Below are 13,532 nucleotides of genomic sequence, written 5' to 3'. Positions count from 1 at the left end.
CCTGGAGTATGCGGCCCCAGCATGGAGTCCATATCTTTTTAAGCATAAGACTAAATTGGAAAAGGTTCAAAGATTTGCCACCAGTCAAGTACCCAAACTGAGGGGTATGAGCTTCGAGGAGAGACTATGGGAATTAAACCTCACGTCACTGGGAGACAGAGGAGTCAGAGGGGACATGATCATCACATACAAGATTCTCGGAGGAATTGATAGGGTAGAAAAAGACAGACTTTTTAACACATGGGGCACACACACTAGGGAACACAGGTGGAAATTGAGTGCCCAAATGAGCCCTAGAGACGCTAGAAAGAATTTTTCCGTGCCAGAGTAGTAGATAAATGGAATGCATTAGGAAGTGATGTGGTGGAGGCTGACTCCATACACAGCTTTAAGTGTAGATATGATAGAGCCCAGTAGGCTCAGGAACCTGTACATTAGTTGATTGACCGTTGAGAGGCGGGACCTAAGAGCCAGAGCTCAACCCCCGCAACCACAATTAGGTGAGTACACACACACAATGTGGCCAAATGAAGAAAGTGTTTAAAGGCAGACAGGTCCGAAAGAGTACTAGAGTTAGAATTGACAAACCTGTCAAAATTATGACAAGGATTAAGACAGAGGACAGCTTCAGGCTTCAAGAAGACCTGGACAAGCTGCAGGAATGGTCGAACAAATGGTTGTTAGAGTTTAATCCAAGTAAATGCAATGTAATTGAAGAGTATATGACAGTATATACTCAAATGCTCTAATCTTTCTAACAAACGTGACTTAACATAAGCTTTCCCCCTTCCATTTCTTTCTTTCTCTCTTCTCCCTTTTTCTGTTCATTGTCTTCTACGCTCCCTTGCTATCCTCTTCTTATTCCTATTACTATCTCCTTCGGTGGTTTTAATAGGAGCTGCCTCGTATGGGCCAATAGGCCTGCTGCAGTTGTCATTACTACTATCCCCTACACCTGACTTTCCTCCTCAGCTCTCTCTTGCCTATTTAATGCCTGTCCCTACCTGTCCTCATCACAATCGACTTGAGAATGGTCCAGGACGGACCGAAACGTCGTCGTCCCTTCAATTTCTAGTGTGTGGTCTGGTCAACATACTTCAGCCACGTTATTGTGACTCATCGCCTGCATATGGATACCACACGTACGCGTCTTACTCTGTTTAATTTCTTTGATGCTCTACCTTCCTTCAAACGGCCTTTTCGCGCCTTTGAATCTTCCCTTCTTGCCGCCAAGCGTCGAAAGAACCAGCTCAGGTTTCTTAAAGACTGTCTTGCTGAGCAAGTTCTCCCTCATTCTTTATCTCACTTTCTCCAGTTCAACACTTCGGGATCTCCTTTCCCTGAATATGCCCGCCTTCTTCTTCAAGAACTTATTCATGCCACCTCCTTGCAAGTTGACGAGGCTTTTCTTGCTGTTCGTCAACAGCAACGCTTTCTGTCCTCTTCTCTTCCCAGTGATCTATGCAATATCATTTTTCCAATTGCATTTGACACTGCTCACGTCTCCTCTTCCCACCACTCCTCCACACTACACAACAAACTTCAACGCCTGATCTCCAACAGTCCTTGGGCCAAATACTCTCTCTCTGACTGTGTTACCAACCTTTCGTCCTACTCTCTTTCTAAGCACCAGCAAGAACTTCTTGGTCTTGGTCTGTCTTTTGCAACTTCCCCTGGCCCACGCTGTGGCATTGATCTCATTAGTTCCTTTGACAGGTCTGTCAATTCTAACTCTAGTACTCTTTCGGACCTGTCTGCCTTTAGAGGGGCCCTTATCCCCGTTCTTGACAGCTTGTTTTCTAAGAAAGTGTTTGCCCAGGTTTTGGAGGATATCAAAAGGGAGGTGCAGGAAATGAATAAGACAAAAAGCAACCTGCAAAGCGAGCTGACAGCAGCAAAGGAGGAGATTAAAACCTTTAAAGAGAACAATACTGAGACTGAGGCTCAGATAATCATTCAAAAAAAAAGATGAAAATGGTAAATTGGAAGGGACTGCCATAGTACAGGCAACATTTGTAGAAATGCTAAAAAAGAACAAGAAAGTAATGTCCACAGTGAGAGAGGTAGCCATGGAAGCAGCCACCTCACATGAAGCAGCGAGGGTCACTAGTCAGCTGCTGGAAAGAAAAAGATCAGTGGTATCTGTGGGTATTGAAGAACAGGAAGGCTCCAATAGGACAGAATGGAATGATAAGGACAAAGCGGCAGTGAATGAAATACTATGGAGGCTAGAGATGGAAGGGGCTGAACATAGCATTGAGACGTTTTTCAGGTTAGGTGGTATAGCAAGAACAAAGACCGCATGTTAAAGATAGTGTTTGCAAACGAGACCACAAAGGAGAAGATTCTAACAAGGAAGAGCCACCTGCAATATGTGGGAGAATTAAACAAAGTATTCCTCCAGAATGACATGACAAGGGAGGAGAGAGCCAGGGCTGCAAAAGCAAGGAACAAGCACAGGAGGAGAGAAGAAAACCAGGAAAATACAGCTCCCAACACAATATCCCCAGGGGTGAGGGGGGAGCCCACAACCAGCAACCCAGTAACACCAGAGGTGAGGGAAACTCCACCACCCTCCTCTGCATAGAAACCACCCCTACCCCGAACCCTCCCTGCCCCTACTCAAATGCTCAGCCAACTATCCCTCCCCCTCACCCCATTCCCACCCTGCTACCTCTCCCCTACTCCTGCCATGTCTGCCCTCTCCCCTTTCCCCCACTGTCCTCCCTTCCCCTTCATCCCATACCCTTCCTGTCCCCACTTCACTTGACCCCCCCACCCCTCACTCCAGTATCCTCTTAGACCTCATTATCCTCCCCAAAAATCCTAACGCCCATGGAACAGCTTCCCCCATCAACAGAACGCTCACCAAGAGGGGAACATGAGATTGGACAGAAGAACGTGAGTCTCAAGGCAATGTACACTAACATAGCTTTGATTACAAATGAAACAAATGAACTTGAAGAAAATCCAGACATAATACCACTCACAGAAACAAAGCTAATGAAAACCATAACAAATGCAATGTTTCCACAGGACTACTGTGTTGTGAGGAAAGAGAGAAAGGGAAGAGGAGGTGGTGGTGTAGCTCTGCTGGTAAGAAAAGGCTGGGATTTTGAGGAAATGGTTATTCAGGGCTGTGAAGGTTTCAGTGACTACATAACAGGTACTATAGCAACTGGTGGATAAAAAATTATAGTTGCAGCCATATATAACCAACCACCAAATGACAGAAGACCCAGGCAGGAATATGATAGAAACAACATGGCCACCATTAACATAATAGAGAGCACCATCTCTCGCTAACAGGAATGGATCTGGACTACTGGAGATTGAGAGAACAAAGACCCACATGGAGGACCAGAGACATAAAGAGCTAAGCTGCTGGACGTGGCAACAAGAAACTTTCCAAGCAAACACATCAAGGGACCTACAAGAATGAGAGGGGAAGATTAACCAGCCATGCTTGATCTGATATTTACCCTCAATGAGTGGGATATAAGGGAAGTTAAGATGGAAGCACCCTTGGGAATGAGTGATCACAGTGTATTAATCTTTGAGTACTTGGTAGAGCTAGGAATTATCTCCCCACAAATAGAACTAGGAAAGAAGAGGCTGGCATACCGAAAGGGGAATTATGAGGGGAGAAGTTTCGTAAGGGATATTTCATGGGACACAGACCTCAGAGCTAAGTCTGTACAAGGTATGATGGACTATGTTACCCAAAAGTGTCAGGAGATAGTAAACAGGTTTATCCCGGCCCAAAAGAAAAAATCCGAGAAGCAAAAGAAGAATCCATGGTTTTATAGGGAATGTATGGAAGCAAAGGAACTGAACAAAAAAGCGTGGAGGAACTTCCGAAATAAAAGAACACCAGAAAGCATAGAGAGATACCAGAGAAACAGGAATGAGTATCTTAATGTGAGAGGGGAAGCAGAGAAAAACTATGAAAATGATATAGCAAGCAAAGTCAAGACCGAACCAAAGCTACTCCACAGTCACATCAGGAGGAAAACAACAGTGGAAGAACAGTTAATGAAACTTAGAACAGGCGAGGACAGGTATACAGAGAATGGCAGAGAGGTGTGTGAAAAACTCAACAAGAGGTTCCAGGAAGTCTTCACAATAGAACAAGGTGAGGTCACTGTGGTAGGAGAGGGGGGCAGTAAACCAGGCGGCTTTGGGAGGGTTCGAAATTACGAGAGATGAGATTAAGAGATACCTGTTGGATCGGGATGTGAGAAAGGCTGTTGGTCCAGATGGGATCTCACCATGGGTATTGAAAGCGTGTTCAGAGGCACTCTGCTTGCCACTCTCCATAGTGTATAGTAGATCACTAGAGAAAGAAGATCTACCAGAAATATGGAAGACGGCTAATTTGGTCCCAATATACAAAAAGGGTGACAAGAGGCACTGAACTACAGGCCAGAGTCCTTAACTTGTATACCATGCAAGGTGATGGAGAAGATCGTGAGAAAAAATCTAGTAACACATCTGGAGAGAAAGGACTTCGTTACAAATCGTCAACATGGGTTCAGGGAGGGTAAATCTTGCCTTACTGGCTTAATAGAATTCTACGAACAGGTGACAAAAATTAAGCAAGAAAGAGAAGGCTGGGCGGACTGCATTTTTTTGCGCTGTCAGAAAGCCTTTGAGACAGTCCCCCATAAGAGGCTGGTATATTAGCTTGAGAGACAGGCAGAAGTAACTTGTAAAGTGCTCCAGTGGATAAGGGAATACCTAAACAATAGGAATGAATGAGTTACAGTGAGGGGTGAGACCTCAGATTGGCGTGAAGTCACCAGTGGAATCCCACAGGGCTCTGTACTCGGTCCCATCCTGTTTCTGATATACGTAAACGATCACCCGGATTGTATAGACTCATTCCTCTCTATGTTTACTGACGATGCCAAAATTATGAGAAGGATTAAGACAGAGGAGGACTGCTTGAGACTTCAAGTAAACCTAGACAAACTGAATGAATGGTCGAACAAATGGATGTTACAGTTTAACCCATGCAATTGTAATGTAATGAAGATACGTGTAGGGAGGAGGCCAGTTACAAGGTATCATTTAGGAGATAAAATTCCTCAAGGGTCAAAGAGAGAGAAGGATCTGGGGGTTGATATCACACCAGACCTGTCCCCTGAACCTCATATCAAGAGGATAATATCAGCAGCAAATGCCAGGTTGGCTAACATAAGAAAGGCATTTAGACACTTGTGTAAGAAATTCTACAGAACTTTGTATACCATCTATGTCAGACCAATCCTGGAGTATGCAACCCCAGCATGGAGTCCATATTTAGTCAAGCATAAGATTAAACTGGAAAAGGATTAAATCTTTGCCACCAGACTATTACCCGGGCTGAGAGGTATGACCTACGAGGAGAGACTACGGGAATTAAATCTCACGTCGCTGGAAGACAGAAGAGTTAGGGGAGACATGAACACCACGTACAAGATTCTCAGAGGAATTGACAGGGTAAATAAAGACAGGCTGTTTAACACAAGGGGCACACGCACTAGGGGAGGACACAGGTGGAAATTGAGTGCCCAAATGAGCCACACAAATATTAGAAAGAATTTTGTTAGTGTCAGAGTGGTTGACAAATGGAATGCATTAGGCAGTAATGTGTTGGAGGCTGACTCCATACACAGTTTCAAGTGTAGATATGATAGAGCCTAATAGGCTCAGGAATCTGTACACCAGTTGATTGACAGTTGAGAGGCGGGACCAAAGAGCCAGAGCTCAATCCCCGGAAGCACAAATAGGTGAGTACTCACCCGCATACACACACAATTGACAAAGTGGAAATAGATGAAATGTTCACACGTAACAATAACAGAACGAGGGGACATGGGTGGAAATTGGAAACTCAGATGAGTCACAGAGATGTTAGGAAGTTTTCTTTTAGCGTGAGAGTAGTGGAAAAATGGAATGCACTTGGGGAACACGTTGTGGAAGCAAACTCTATGCATACTTTTAAAACTAGGTATGATAGGGAAATGGGACAGGAGTCATTGCTGTAAACAACCGATAGCTGGAAAGGCGGGATCCAAGAGCCAATGCTCGATCCTGCAAGCACAAATAGGTGAGTACAAATAGGTGAGTACACACACACACACACACACACACACACACACACACACACACACACACACACACACACACACACACACACACACACACACGCACACACACGCACAAGTAAAGTTATGGAAATGGGACTAGGAGATAGGAGACCAAAGGGACAGTACACAATGAAAGGGAACAGCCTACCTGTGACGACGCGTGAAAGAGACCTGGGGGTGGACGTAACACCTAATCTATCTCCTGAGGCACATATAAATAGGATAACGACAGCAGCATACTCTACACTGGCAAAAGTTAGAACATCATTCAGAAACCTAAGTAAGGAGGCATTTAGGGCGCTTTACACTGCCTACGTAAGGCCAGTCTTTGAGTATGCCGCATCATCATGGAATCCCCATCTGAAGAAGCATATAATGAAACTGGAAAAGGTTCAGAGGTTTGCAACGAGACTCGTCCCAGAGCTACGAGGGATGGGGTATGAGGAGCGCCTGAGGGAACTGTGCCTTACGACACTAGAAAGAAGAAGGGAGACGGGGGACATGATAGGAACGTATAAGATACTCAGAGGGATTGACAGAGTGGACATAGACGAAATGTTCACACGGAATAGTAACAGAACGAGGGGACATGGATGGAAGCTTGAAACTCAGATGAGTCACAGAGATGTTAGGAAGTTTCTTTTAGCGTGAGAGAAGTGGGAAAATGGAATGCACTTCAAGAACAGGTTGTGGAAGCAAGTACTATTCTTAATTTTAAAACCAGGTATGATAGGGAAATGGGACAGGAGTCATTGCTGTAAACAACCGATGCTCGAAAGGCGGGATCCAAGAGTCAATGCTCGATCCTGCAGACACAACTAGGTGAGTACACACACACACACACACACACATATGTAATGCATTAGGAAGTGATGTGGTGGAGGCTGACTCCATACACAGTTTAAAGTGTAGATATGATAGAGCCCAATAGGCTCAGGAACCTGTACACCTGTTGATTGACAGTTGAGAAGCGGGACCAAAGAGCCAGAGCTCAACCCCCGCAAGCACAATTAGGTGAGTACGCACAAGCACACACGCACATACACACACACTCACACACACACATACACACATCTGGATAGCGCGCAGGACTCGTAATTCTGTGGCGCGGGTTCGATTCCCGCACCAGGCAGAAACAAATGCCAAAGTTTCTTTCACCCTGAATGCCCCTGTTACCTAGCAGTAAATCGGTACCTGGGAATTAGTCAGCTGTCACGGTCTGCTTCCTGTGGAGTGTGTGTTTGTGTGGTGTGGGAAAAAAAAGTAGTTAGTTGATTGACAGTTGAGAGGTGGGCCTAAAGAGCAGAGCTCAACCCCCCCACAAGCACAACTAGGGGAATACACACACACACACACACACCCACCTCAGCCCTCCTTTTTCCCCCCACGCCCCCCAAGCCCCCCCATCTCCCCTATCCCCCAAAACCTCTCCTCCCCCCATGCTTCCCCAACCCTCCCTCTCTCACCCCCACCAACCCTCCCCCTCTCACTCTCCCCCCCAACCCTCTCCCTCTCTCCCCCTACCCTCCTCCTCTTACCCACCCCCCGTACCCTCCCCCTCTCCCCCACCACCCCCTTCTCCCCCACCCCGCAAGCCCTCCCTCCTCCACCAATCTCCCCGTGCCAGGTCCCCCCAGCTCCCAGTCACCCCAGATCCCAAAGGTCCCCCCCCCCAGAGAAGAAGCAGAAGAGAGTCAGTTTCAGGGTGATGTACTCGAACATAGATGGGATCACAAGCAAGGCAAGTGAACTAAGGGAAAGAGCACAAGAAGTTAACCCAGATGTAATCAGACTCACTGAAACAAAACTCTCTGGAATCATAACGAATGTCGTGTTTCCCCAGGAGTACACAGTAATAAGGAAAGAGAGGGAAGGTAGGGGAGGAGGCGGAGTGGCCCTACTCATGAGAAAGGAATGGAGTTTTAAGGAGATGGCCATCCCGGGCTGTGAGGAGTTCAGAGACTACATAGCAGGCACCATAACAATGGGAGGACCAAGAATAGTAGTAGCAGTAATATACAACCCTCCACCAAATGACAGAAGACCCAGTCAAGAGTATGAAAACAACAACATGGCAGTTAACACTATAATTGAGAGGGTAGCCTCTGCTGCCTGTAGAAATAGATCCCACCTGCTCATCATGGGCGACTTCAATAACGGAAGGATTGACTGGGAGAACAAGGAACCGCATTGAAGCGCGGATACGTGGAGAGCCAAACTATTGGAGGTGGTGACAATAAACGTTTTAACCCAGCATGTCGGAGAACCCACAGGGATGAGAGGCAATGACGAACCAGCGAGACTCGACCTAGTCTTCACTCTGAACGACTTCAACATAAGAAAAATAGGTTTTGAGGACCCAGTAGGAATGAGCGACCACAGTGTACTGGCGTTTGAGTACTTGATTGAAGAAGGGTTATTGAACTCGAGGAGGGATACCGAAACCAAAAGGTTAGCATACCGAAAGGGAAACTATGAGGGGATAAGAAAATTCCTAACAGATATAGCATGGGAAACAGAGCTCAGGGGAAAGACGGCCCAAGATATGATGGATTACATCACACAGAAGTGCAAGGACGCAGCAAACAAGTTTGTCCCAGACCAAAAGGAAAACAGAGAAATGAAAATGAGAAACCCATGGTTTAATCAGAGATGTAGGCTAGCTAAGCAGCAAAGTAAAAAGGCATGGAGAAACTATAGGAATAACAGGACACTGGAGAGCAGAGAAAGATACCAGAATGCCAGGAATGAATATGTCAGGATGAGAAGAGAGGCAGAAAGACAATACGAAAATGACATCGCAAGCAAGGCAAAGACTCAGCCTAAATTGTTGCATAGCCACATCAGGAGAAAAACAACAGTAAAGGAACAGGTTATGAAATTAAGGATAAGGGCGGAAGGATTCACTGCAAATGACAAGGAAGTGTGTGAGGAATTGAATAAGAAATTCCAGGAGGTCTTCACCTTAGAGCAAGGAGAAATTCCAGAGGTAAGTGAGGGAATAGCTAACCAGGAACCACTGGAAGAGTTTGAGATTACCAGCGAGGAAGTAAGGAAGTGTTCACTAGAGTTGGATGTGACAAAGGCTATAGGCCCACATGGAATCTCCCCTTGGGTTCTATAGGAAGGAGCAAGAGAACTGTGCCTACCACTCTCCATAGTGTATAACAAATCACTGGCAACAGGGGAACTGCCAGATATTTGGAAAGCAGCTAACGTAGTCCCGATATACAAGAAAGGGGATAGACAGGAGGCACTGAACTTCAGGCCAGTGTCCCTAACCTGCATACCATGCAAACTGATGGAGAAGATTGTGCGAAAAAAACTAGTGGAACATCTGGAGCGAAGGAACTTTGTAACACAGCATCAACATGGGTTCAGGTATGGCAGGTCCCGCCTCACAGGGTTACTTGAATTCTACGACCAGGCAACAAAAATAAGGCAAGAAAGAGGAGGGTGGGCAGACTGCATATTTCTGGATTGTCAGAAAGCCTTTGATACAGTGCCACACAAGAGGCTAGTGCGAAAGTTGGAGATGCAGGCTGGAGTGAAAGGGAAGGTACTCCGATGGATAGAGGAGTACCTAAGCAACAGGAGACAACGAGTCTGTGTGAGGTGTGAGGTCTCAGATTGGAGAGACGTCACAAGTGGAGTCCCGCAGGGGTCAGTCCTTGGACCTATACTGTTTCTGGTATATGTAAATGATCTCCCAGAGGGTATAGATTCGTTCCTCTCAATGTTTGCCGACGATGCAAAAATTATGAGGAGGATTGAAACAGAGGATGATAGTACGAGGCTACAAGATGACCTAGATAGACTGAGTGAATGGTCCAACAAATGGCTGTTGAAGTTCAACCCGAGTAAATGCAAAGTAATGAAACTAGGCAGTGGAAACAGGAGGCCAGACACAGGATACAGAATAGGAGATGAAGTACTTAATGAAACAGACAGAGAGAAAGATCTAGGAGTTGATATCACACCAAACCTGTCTCCTGAAGCCCACATAAAGAGAATAACGTCTGCGGCATATGCAAGGCTGGCTAACATCAGAACGGCGTTCAGGAACCTGTGTAAGGAATCATTCAGAATCTTGTACACCACATATGTAAGACCAATCCTGGAGTATGCGGCCCCAGCATGGAGCCCGTACCTTGTCAAGCACAAGACGAAGCTTAAAAAAGAACAAAGGTATGCTACTAGACTAGTCCCAGAACTAAGAGGCATGAGTTATGAGGAAAGGCTGCGGGAAATGCACCTTACGATACTGGAAGACAGAAGAGTAAGGGGGGACATGATCACAACCTACAAAATCCTCAGGGGAATCGACCGGGTAAACAAGGATGAATTATTCAACACTGGAGGGACGCGAACAAGGGGACACAGGTGGAAGCTGAGTACCCAAATGAGCCACAGAGACATTAGAAAGAACTTTTACAGTATCAGGGTAATTAGTAAATGGAATGCACTAGGAAGTGATGTGGTGGAGGTTGACTCCATACACAGTTTCAAAATGTAGATATGATAGAGCCCAGTAGGCTCAGGAATCTGTACACCTGTTGATTGACAGTTGAGAGGCGGGACCAAAGAGCCAGAGCTCAACCCCCGCAAGCACAATTAGGTGAGTACACACACACACACACGCACGCACACACAAACACACACACACACACACACACACACACACACACACACACACACACACACACACACACACACACACACACACACACACACACACACACACACACACACACACACACACACACACATCTGGGAGGGGAAATCCTGCAAGAATCAAATAGAGAGAAGGATCTGGGGGTTGATATCACACCGAACCTGTCCCCAGAGGCCCACATCAAAAGAATATCATCAGCGGCATATGCTAGACTGGCCAACATAAGAACTGCCTTCAGAAACTTGTGTAAGGAATCTTTCAGAACCCTGTATACCACTTATGTAAGACCAATCCTGGAGTATGCAGCTCCAGCCTGGAGTCCATACCTAGTTAAACACAAGACAAAGTTATAGAAGATTCAGCGGTATGCCACCAGGCTCGTCCCGGAACTGAGAGGATTGAGCTACGAGGAAAGGCTAAAGGAGCTGTACCTCACATCCCTGGAAAACAGAAGAGTAAGGGGAGACATGATAACCACCTACAAAATTCTCAGGGGAATTGACAGGGTGGACAAAGACAAACTCTTCAGCACGGGTGGGACACGAACAAGGGTACACAGGTGGAAACTTAGTACCCAGATGAGCCACAGAGACGTTAGAAAGAATTTGTTCAGTGTCAGAGTAGTTAATAAATGGAATGCACTAGGAAGTGATGTGGTGGAGGCTGACTCCATACACAGTTTCAAATGTAGATATGATAGAGCCCAGTAGGCTCAGGAATCTGTACACCAGTTAATTGACAGTTGAGAGGCGGGACCAAAGAGCCAGAGCTCAACCCCCGCAAGCACAATTAGGTGAGTACAATTGGGTGAGTACACACAGCATAACAGACGCTGTGTTTCCAAAGGACTACTATATAGAAAGGAAAAAATGGGAAAGGAGAGGAGGTGGAGGAGTGGCCCTGCTGATAAGGAAGGACTGGAGCTTTGATGAGATGGAAATTTCGGGCTGTGACGGATTCATAGATTACATAACAGGAACTATGACAGTGGGTGGACCAAAGATAATAGTGGCAGTCATTTACAACCCTCCGCAAATTGACAGAAGACCCAGATAGGAGTTTGATAGGAACAACATGGCAACCATTAATATAATAGAGAGAGCAGCATCATTTGCCTGCAGGAGTGGCTCAAGACTCTTAATCATGGGCGTCCAATCATGGACTCTTTCAACCATGGAAAGATAGACTGGAAGAATGGGGGTGTAGATACATGGAGGTGTAGATACATGGAGAGCTAAACTCTTGGAAGTGGCAACAAGAAACGTTCTGAGTCAACATGTCAGGGAACCCACAAGAATGAGAGGCAATAATAAACCAGCTAGACTCGACCTGATATTCACCCTGAATGAGTCAGAAATTAGAGAAGTCAAATTTGAAGCCCCCATAAGAATGAGTGACCACAGTGTATTGGTATTTGAGTATCTGGTGGAGGTAGGGATAACCTATCCAAGGATGGGATCGGAAGGAAAAAGAATGAATTACCGAAGAGGAAAATATGATGAGATGAGGAACTTCCTAAGGGAAATATCATGGGAAACAGAACTCAGAGAAAAGAATGTACAGGATATGATGGACTATGTTACCCAGAAATGCCAGAAAGCTGCAGATAGATTTATTCTGGTCTAAAAGGAGAAAAGCGAACAGCAACAGAAGAATCCATGGTTCAACCAGAAATGTAGCGTAGCAAAGCAAGTGAGTAAAAGAACAAGATGAAACTACAGGAATAACAGAACACCAGAGAGCAGGGAGAGATACCAGAGGGCCAGAAATGAGTACCTCAGAGTGAGGAGAGAAGCAGAGAGACATGCAAAAATGACATTGTGAGTAAAGCTAAGACCCAACCAAAACTGCTCCACGGTCACATCAGGAGGAAAACAACAGTGAAGGAACAAGTGATGAAACTGAGAAAAGGGGAGAACAGATACATAGAGAATGACAAGGAGGTGTTTGAAGAACTCATCAGGAGATTCCAGGAGGTCTTCACAAAAGAACAAAGAGAAGCCCCTGTGCTAAATGTCGAGGAGGCAAACCAAGCAACCTTGGAGGATTTTGACCTCACCAGTGATGAGGTCAAAAAGAATCTATTGGAGCTGAATGTGTCAAAGGCTGTTGGGCGTGACAGAATCTCACCGTGGATACTAAAAGAAGGTTCAGAAGCCCTAAGCGTGCCACTCTCTATGGTGTATAACAGGTCACTGGAAACAGGAGATCTACCAGAAGCTAATGTAATCCCAATATACAAAAAGGGGTGACAGGCAAGAGGCACTGAACTACAGGCCAGTTTCCCTAACTTGTATACCATGCAAGTTAATGGAGAAGATCGTGAGGAAAAGGCTCGTAGAGCATCTGGAGGGAAATAGCTTTGTAACACACCACCAGCATGGGTTCAGAGATGGTAAATCGTGCCTCACAGGGTTAATAGAATTCTACGACCAAGCAACAAAAATTAGGCAAGTAAGAGAAGGTTGCGCACACTGCATTTTCTTGGACTGTCAGAAAGCTTTTGACACAGTACCCACTAAAAGGCTGTTACGAAAGTTGGAACAACAGGCATGAGTGAAAGGTAAGGTGCTCAGTGGAAAAGAAAGTATCTAAGCAACAGGAAACAGCTAGTTAGTAACTGTGAGGGGAAGACATCAGAGTGGCGAGATGTAAACAGCGGAGTCCAACAGGGCTCTGTACTTGGACCCATCCTGTTTCTAATATATGCAAACAATCTTCCA

Source organism: Procambarus clarkii, chromosome 30, assembly GCF_040958095.1.
Source record: "Procambarus clarkii isolate CNS0578487 chromosome 30, FALCON_Pclarkii_2.0, whole genome shotgun sequence".
Taxonomy (NCBI): domain Eukaryota; kingdom Metazoa; phylum Arthropoda; class Malacostraca; order Decapoda; family Cambaridae; genus Procambarus; species Procambarus clarkii.
This window is presented reverse-complemented; position numbering follows the sequence as displayed.